We start from the raw sequence: 7,964 nt of genomic DNA, 5'->3' as shown, positions 1-7,964 counted from the left end.
TTTGTATCTCAATCACTCTAATTCATCCTAGCATTGGTAACAACTTGAATCGTGAGCCCCACCTAATCACTTGGAGAAACATAGTTTAAAAACAAAACAAAATAAAAACAGAAGTGAAAAGGACTCAACGAGATATGGTGAAACTATCATGTTATTTCTAACACCTGAGCTATGTGCTTTTATGAATGGACTCTTTAGATGTTGCCATCTAGTCAGATTGGTTCCTCAACTCCTACAACCAAAATGCTTCCATCCACTTAGATTGGTTAGTGCCATCCTTAATAGGGATAAATTTCTAGGCTCTGGAGTTTATTTATTGCAACAAAAAGGTAACAAAAAGTTCTACCCCACCCCCAAACTTAAATCTAACATTGTCCTCAATGTTTCTAATCAAAGAACAGTACCAAAAATATAAGTAACATGAGGAAATAGTAAAGACAGAAGTCGGAAAGATAGTACCTGGGTGAAGTGTAACCAAAACCCTACAAAAATATTATACAACATATAAAATCGCCTCGATGGTCAATCAAGGTAAACAAGGTCCTCCAGAGGGACCTCCTCAACATCACCTATAGGAAAAGGCTCTAAAAAGGGCTTCAATCGCTGACCGTTAACCTTCGAAGAACTACTACCATCTGGTGTCTCAATCTCAACAGCGCCATGAGGAAAAACAGTACGGACCACAAAAGTACCGGTCCACCGAGAGCGCAACTTCCCGGGGAATAGATGCAAACGAGTGTCATACAGAAGAACTTTTTGACCTGGAGAAAATGACTTTCGTAAAATATTTCTATCATGCACAAGTTCCATTTTGTTCTTATACTCCTTATCACTAGCGTATGCATCTCTACGAATCTCGTCCAACTCATTGAGCTGGAGATTTCTTTGAGCTCCTGCCTTGTCAATTGAAAAATTTAAGTTCTTAATAGCCCAATAGGCTCGATACTCTAACTCAACAGGAAGGTGACATGCCTTGCCAAACACTAAACGATAAGGTGACATTCCAATGGGTGTCTTAAACGCAGTACGGTAAGCCCATAAGGCATCAGTAAGCCTCGACGACCAGTCTTTCCTATTTGGATTAACTGTTTTCTCTAGAATACGTTTAATTTCCCTATTGGAAACCTCTACCTGACCACTAGTCTAAGGGTGATATAGGGTTGCTACTTTATGGGTAATACCGTATTATTTCATTAAAAGAGTAAACGGTTTATTACAAAAGTTTAAACCTCCATCACTAATTATAGCTCGCGGCGTACCAAAACGTGTAAGTATATTCTCTTTCAAAAACTGGACTACGACCCTGTGGTCATTCGTTTTACACGGAACCGCCTCAACCCACTTAGACACATAGTCTACAACGACAAGTATGTAAAGATAACCAAACGAAATAGGAAATGGACCCATAAAATCAATGTCCCACACATCAAATACCTCAATCACTAAAATAGGGTTCAAAGGCATCATATTTCTAGGGGAAATGGTTCCTAACTTCTGGCAACACTCACAAGAAACACAATGACTATGGGAATCTTTAAACAACGAAGGCCAGTAAATTCCACACTGCAAAATCTTAGCAGCAGTCTTCTTAGCACTAAAATGACCCCCACATGCATGTTCATGACAAAAGAAGATAATACTAGAATGGTCACTCTCAGATACACATCTCCTAATAATCTGGTCCGGACAATACTTAAACAGATAAGGATCGTCCCAAAAGAAATGCTTAACCTCGGCTAAAAACCTAGAACGATCTTGCTTACCCCAATGTTGAGGGGTTTGACCAGTAACAAGATAATTCACTATATTTGCATACCAAGGTGATTGGGAAACAAAGAACAATTTTTCATCAGGAAAGCTATCCCTTATAGGAAGGAAATCACTAGGGGAACTAACAACTAGCCTAGACAAGTGGTCTGCTACTACATTTTCTGCACCCTTTTTGTCTCTAATGTCTGGGGAAAATTCTTGTAACAATAGGATCCATATAATCAATCTATGTTTGGTATCCTTCTTAGATAAAAGGTATTTCAAAGCAGCATGATCTGTATAGATTACGATCTTAGAACCTAATAGGTAGGACCTAAACTTATCCAAGGCAAACACGATGGACAAAAGTTTCTTCTCGGTAGTTGTTTAGTTCATTTGGGCATCATTCAGAGTTTTGCTAGCATAATAAATCACATGAAGTAATTTGTTTTCTCGTTGTCCTAAAACGACGCCTATAGCATAATCTGAAGAATCACACATAATCTCAAAGGGTAGGTTCCAGTTAGGTGCCTGGACTATCGGGGCAATAGTGAGTAAAGTCTTAAGCTTCTCAAAAGCCTCTAAACAAGCATCATCAAAGACAAACTTAACATCTTTAGCAAGCAAATTGCAAAGAGGTCTAGAAATCAAGCTAAAATCCTTAATGAATCGACGGTAAAAACCTGCATCCCCTAGGAATGACCTAATATCTTTTATGGTTTTTGGGACCTGTAAAGTCTTAATAAGGTCAACTTTGGCTTTGTCTACCTTTATACCCTTTGAAGAGACGATGTGCCCTAACACAATTCCTGATTTAACCATGAAATGGAATTTTTCCCAATTAAGCACTAAATTTTTTTCTTTACACATAGTCAACACTAATGTCAAATGATGCAAGCACTCATCAAAAGATGAACCAAACACTGAAAAATCATCCATAAAGACCTCTAAGAACCGTTCTACCATATTAGAAAATATGCTCATCATACAACGCTGAAAAGTTGCAGGGGCATTACATAGCCCGAAAGGCATGCGTCTATACGCAAAGGTACCAAAGGGACATGTAAAAGTGGTTTTCTCTTGGTCTTCTGGGGCAATAACGATCTTATTATAACCGTAGTATCCATCTAAGAAGCAATAGTGACTATGTCCAGCTAATCGCTCTAGCATTTGGTCGATAAAAGGAAGGGGAAAGTGATCCTTCCTTGTGACCTTGTTCAATTTCCTATAGTCAATACACACACGCTATCCCGTGTTCACTCGGGTTGGGATTAATTCACTATTATCATTCTGGACTACAGTGATACCTGATTTCTTGGGGACAACCTGAACAGGGCTGACCCACTTACTGTCTGAAATTGGGTAAATAATACTGCATCTAACAACTTAAGCACCTCTTTTCGAACTACCTCTTTCATGTTAGGGTTCAGTCGACGTTGCATCTCCCTAGAAGGTTTGGAGTCTTCCTCTAAATGAATCTGATGCATACACACAGTAGGAATTATACCCTTAATGTCTTCTATAGTCCACCCTAAAGCTTCCTTATTATCTTGAAGTACATTTACTAGCCTACTTTCCTGATCACTATCCAAATCGGAAGCTACAATCACAAGTAAAGTCTCATATGGGCCTAAAAACACATACGTTAGACTATCAGATAGTGGTTTAAGGTCCAACTTTGGGGCTCTTCTAAAGAAGGAATTAGGGTAGTCCCAGAAACTGGTAACGGTTTGAACCTAGCTTTCCATCTATCAGTGTCTAACACAGGGTTAGAATCTAATAGAGCATTCACCTGTTCAATAGTGCTATCGTCGTCAAAATCTAAACCAAAATGGGATAGACAACTTTCTAATGAGTCTTCAGACAAGATGTTTGGTAATGACTCCTGAACTAAGGCTTCTATCATGTTCACCTCTTCAACACATGTGTCATCTAGTCATGAGGTTGCTTACTGACATTAAAAATGTTCATCTCCATAGTCATATTACCAAAAGATAAACTCATCACACCATTTCGACAGTTAATGATCGCATTAGACGTAGCTAAAAATGGGCGACCTAAAATCACAGGTATCTGGTTCTCTGGGTCAGGGACAAGTTGGGTATATAGAACCATGAAATCCACTGGATAAATAAACTTGTCGACCTCAATAAGAACATCCTCGATAACACCTTGAGGGATTTTAACAGACCTATCAGCTAACTCCAGTGTCATCTGAGTAGGTTTCATTTCACCAAGTCCTAGCTGTAAGTATACATGGAATGGCAGTAAGTTCACACTGGCTCCTAAGTCAAGTAAATCTCTACCCGGAAGTTACCTATTGTGCAAGTAATGGTAGGAGAACCTGGGTCTTTGTACTTTGGAGTTGTGGTGTTCTGAATGATTGAGCTTACGTGACTAGCTAAAAAGGCTTTCTTATGGACGTTAAGTTTTCGCTTTCGCGTACACATATCCTTAAGGAACTTGTCATAAGCAGGAATTTTCCTAATTGCATATAATAAGGGAAGGTTTATGGTAACTTGCTTAAAAACCTCCACCATGTCATTAAAGTTCGATTCCTTCTTTGTTGGTACTAATAGCTGAAGAAATGGGGCTCTAGGCTTAAAATCAGACCTTTCAGGAACCGAATTCACATCATCAGAAACTTTATCAGTCTCTTCAACTACTGGTCCTGAGAGGTGAGATCCTGAGGGATGAACTACAGTATGTTCACTATCGGGCATGGTTACCATATTGTCTACAACTCTACCACTTCTAAGGGTTCTAACAGCATTCAATTGATTCGATGGTTTTGCACCTAATTCATGAACTCCTCTAGGGTTGGGTTGTGTTTGACTAGGAAACTTACCTTTTTCTCTCAAAGAATCACTTATCAGACCAACCTGGGTTTTTAATTCGGAAATAGCCTGACTATTTTCTTGTCCTATCCTGTTACTAGCTTGTAGACTATGTTCTACGGATAACTGAAATTTTGCAGTTTGCTGAGTTAACAAGGCGAGAGATTCCTCGAAACTTAGGATTTTCTTATCTGACTGATTCTGAAACTGAGCTAGTCCTGAAGGATTCTTAGTATAGCCAAAACCTGGGGGAGCATTATAATTACTAAACTGACCTTGACTTTGGCCCTTAGACCACGAAAGGTTCGGATGGTTTCTCCAACCAGGATTATAGGTTTCTGAATATGGGTCAATATTTTGATGGTTATCAAATCTAGTGTTATTATAAAGAGCATTGGCTTGCTCTTCAATATTCTGGCCTTCCCAAAAAGGCTCCACTCTACCACTAGTCTGGCCCACTTCTAAGGCTTCTAACCTTTTTGCTATAGCAGTAGTTTTGGCATCTGATTCATAGCCTCCTTCTACCCTATTAACGTTTCCTTTACTTAAAAGAATTGTTTTCTGGGGTGCCCTACTATTTTCCCATTAATGGGTTTTTTCCGCGATTTCATTACAAAATTTCATTGCCGCATCAACAGTTTGGTTTTCAAATCCACCAGTGCATAGAGACTCAACCATGGTCGTTGTAGAATAATTTAAACCCTCATAAAGGATCTGAACTAGCCTAACCTTTTCTAAACCATGATGAGGACACTGGGATAATAAATCATTGAACCTTTCCAAATACCTATATAAAGATTCTCCCTCTTGTTGTGAAAATGTGCATATTTGCGTCCTAATAGACGATTTTTTGTGCCTAGGGAAAAACTTATTGAAAAAGGCAGATGTAAGTTGTTCATATGTCTCAATTGACTCGGAGTCCAAACTATACAGCCACGACTTGGCCTTATCTTTCAGGGAAAATGGGAATAACCTAAGTTTCAAAGCATCATCATCTAAGCCTCTAATTCTTAGAGTACTACAAATTTCCTCAAAATCCCTAACATGGTAATAAGGGTTTTCATTTTCTTTCCCTAAAAAGATTGGGAGCATCTGTAAGGTCCCAGGTTTCAGTTCATAGGGTGCCTCCGTTTCAGCTAACTTAATACACGAAGGACGAGTAGTCCTAGTTGGATTCAACAAAGCTTTCAAAGTTTCCATTTCTGGCGCTATCGGAGCAACAAGGATTCTCACCTCAGTCAAAGGACGTTCAAAAACAGACTTTTCAAAAGTCGGACTTTCTAGATTAAGGTAATCGAGACGCTTCGAACTACTAGGTTTCTCTTTAACAAATCTACCTAGTGCGTCTCTTTTACGTTCAGGCATACTATAAAATTCTCTAAATTGGAAGGGTAAGCAAACACATATCAAGGCCGACTCAACCAAATCAAACCTATTGATTTCTAGCAAATAAAAAGCATGATGGCTCCACTTAGATTGTTTCTAGACCAGCTTCTAATCCTTCGAACGGGAATTCGTTACAATTTAAGCAAACCCCTCTGGAATCAATCCGAGTTAACGTAAGTTGAATAGACGCGAGGGAAGCTCGGCGGAGCTTTGATACCCAAGGCCTCACCGGTATTACAAGGCGGCGCAGTCACGCATTCAACTTACAGAAACCGTCAAGAACTTAGAAGTATGCTTAAAAGAGTAACCAATATTTTTCGAATGACTTTCCTGTTAAGATCTTTACCCTATCGATCTCGTTCTAGTCAAAATTTTAGGCTTAGGTTCGCGTAGGTTACGTGTTCCTAAAGCGGGCAAGAAGAGAACGGTGATGAAATCCGAACCCTTATCTTGTATGGCCAGGCCTTTCCCTTTACTAGAAAAATAAATGTCTGTATTCAGTCCTCAACATATATGCATACGAAGGAGTCCAGTAACTCGCTGACAGGGGATTCGCTAGTGTTTAGAATCTTACCTCCCGTTCCAGACGGGGGATGAATCGGTTGTAGTCGACTCGGGCCACTGCCTCCAATGTCTAGTGTACGAACCCAAGGTGCAGAGACAATATCGTAATTGTACTCCTTCTCTGCAAACAATTTATATTTAAAGAACCCTTTCGTAGGGTAACAAAAAAAAATAATGTCCCAAAGTCCAAAAGTCCAAAAAGAAAAGAAAAATTACAAAAATAATAAACCCTAATACAGTTTTTTTTTTTTTTTGAAATAAAATAAACAAACCCTAAACTAAAATTGTCTTCTTTTCTGTTCTTTTTGCTTTAATCTTTAGCTCCAAGTCTTTATGAAATCACCAAACTCCTTGGCTCAATTTTCTTTATGATCCAGAACCTATAGACACAAGATAAATACCCAAAAACATAAAAAGGACAAAAATAATAAATAAAATAAAATAAATCTAAAACCCTAAAAACAAGTCCTCGGCAGCGGCGCCAAAAATTGATGTGATTTGTAGATAGTGGTAAAAGTGGTTCGATTCTCAGACTTGTGAAGGATATTAATTAGACTTAAATTCTAATATTAAAATAGAAAACTCACTAAAAATTATAGCAAACTCAATCAAAGTTGATATCAATATTAAAAGAACACTGAGGCTAAAATTCCACTATTTTCCAAATTCAAAGTGATTTAATCCAATATTTATATTCATGCAATTTTCTTGTTCAATTTGATTCTTACTATTGCAACAAGTAGATTTTCTAAAACAATAATTGTAAATACCAAGCATGAAGCATCAAGAGTCTATAAACTAAGCATACTCCATCAAAATAGATCACAATCACTCAAATAAAAATCATATTCAATAATAGTCCAAGGAAAATAATCATAATAATAATTGCAATAAATTAAATTAAATAGATTATACCGCTTTTTGTTGGAAAAATAACTTCCTCTATCGCCTCAGCAATGGGGTTTAGCTCCTCATATCAAAAACAGGTTCAAAATAATAAATCATGGCTCAAAAGGTGGTTTTATTGAAGAGAATATATAAAACAGCAGCTCTGCAACGGTGTGTAGATGTTACAGAAGTCACCATTACAGTTGGTGTTGCAATACTGAAGATATACGTTACTAATCAACTGTTACAGGATCAGAAATTTAAGACCCTAGAATACGACTGTCCTGCACAGCTTAATGTTCTTTAGTTGTTAAACAACGACACTGTTCTGCGACTGTTTCCCGTGCGTCAATGTTCTTCGCGTTCTTCCTCTTCAGCAGCAGCAGCAGAAACAGAGTTTGGTAAAGCTCTGATTTCTTCTTCTCTGGCTCTCCTTAGGTCCCCAAAATCTCGACACCCCTTCTATATGACCCAAACAATCTATTTGTATCAAAAATACCGATTAAATCTCTCCCAAATCTTCCAAAATCTCTTTCCTTC

At 38.1% G+C, this 7,964-nt stretch overlaps 1 pseudogene; it reads left to right on the top strand.

Annotated features, from left to right (window-relative positions):
* Positions 1-5,322: 5,322 nt before the first annotated feature.
* Positions 5,323-5,422, top strand: LOC113307193 (annotated as a pseudogene).
* The last annotated feature ends 2,542 nt before the right edge of the window (positions 5,423-7,964 follow it).

This window comes from Papaver somniferum, chromosome 8 (assembly GCF_003573695.1).
Source record: "Papaver somniferum cultivar HN1 chromosome 8, ASM357369v1, whole genome shotgun sequence".
In the NCBI taxonomy this organism is placed as follows: Eukaryota; Viridiplantae; Streptophyta; class Magnoliopsida; order Ranunculales; family Papaveraceae; genus Papaver; species Papaver somniferum.
The sequence above is the reverse complement of the archived record's forward strand: the minus strand, read 5'-3'. Positions and strand labels throughout refer to the sequence as shown.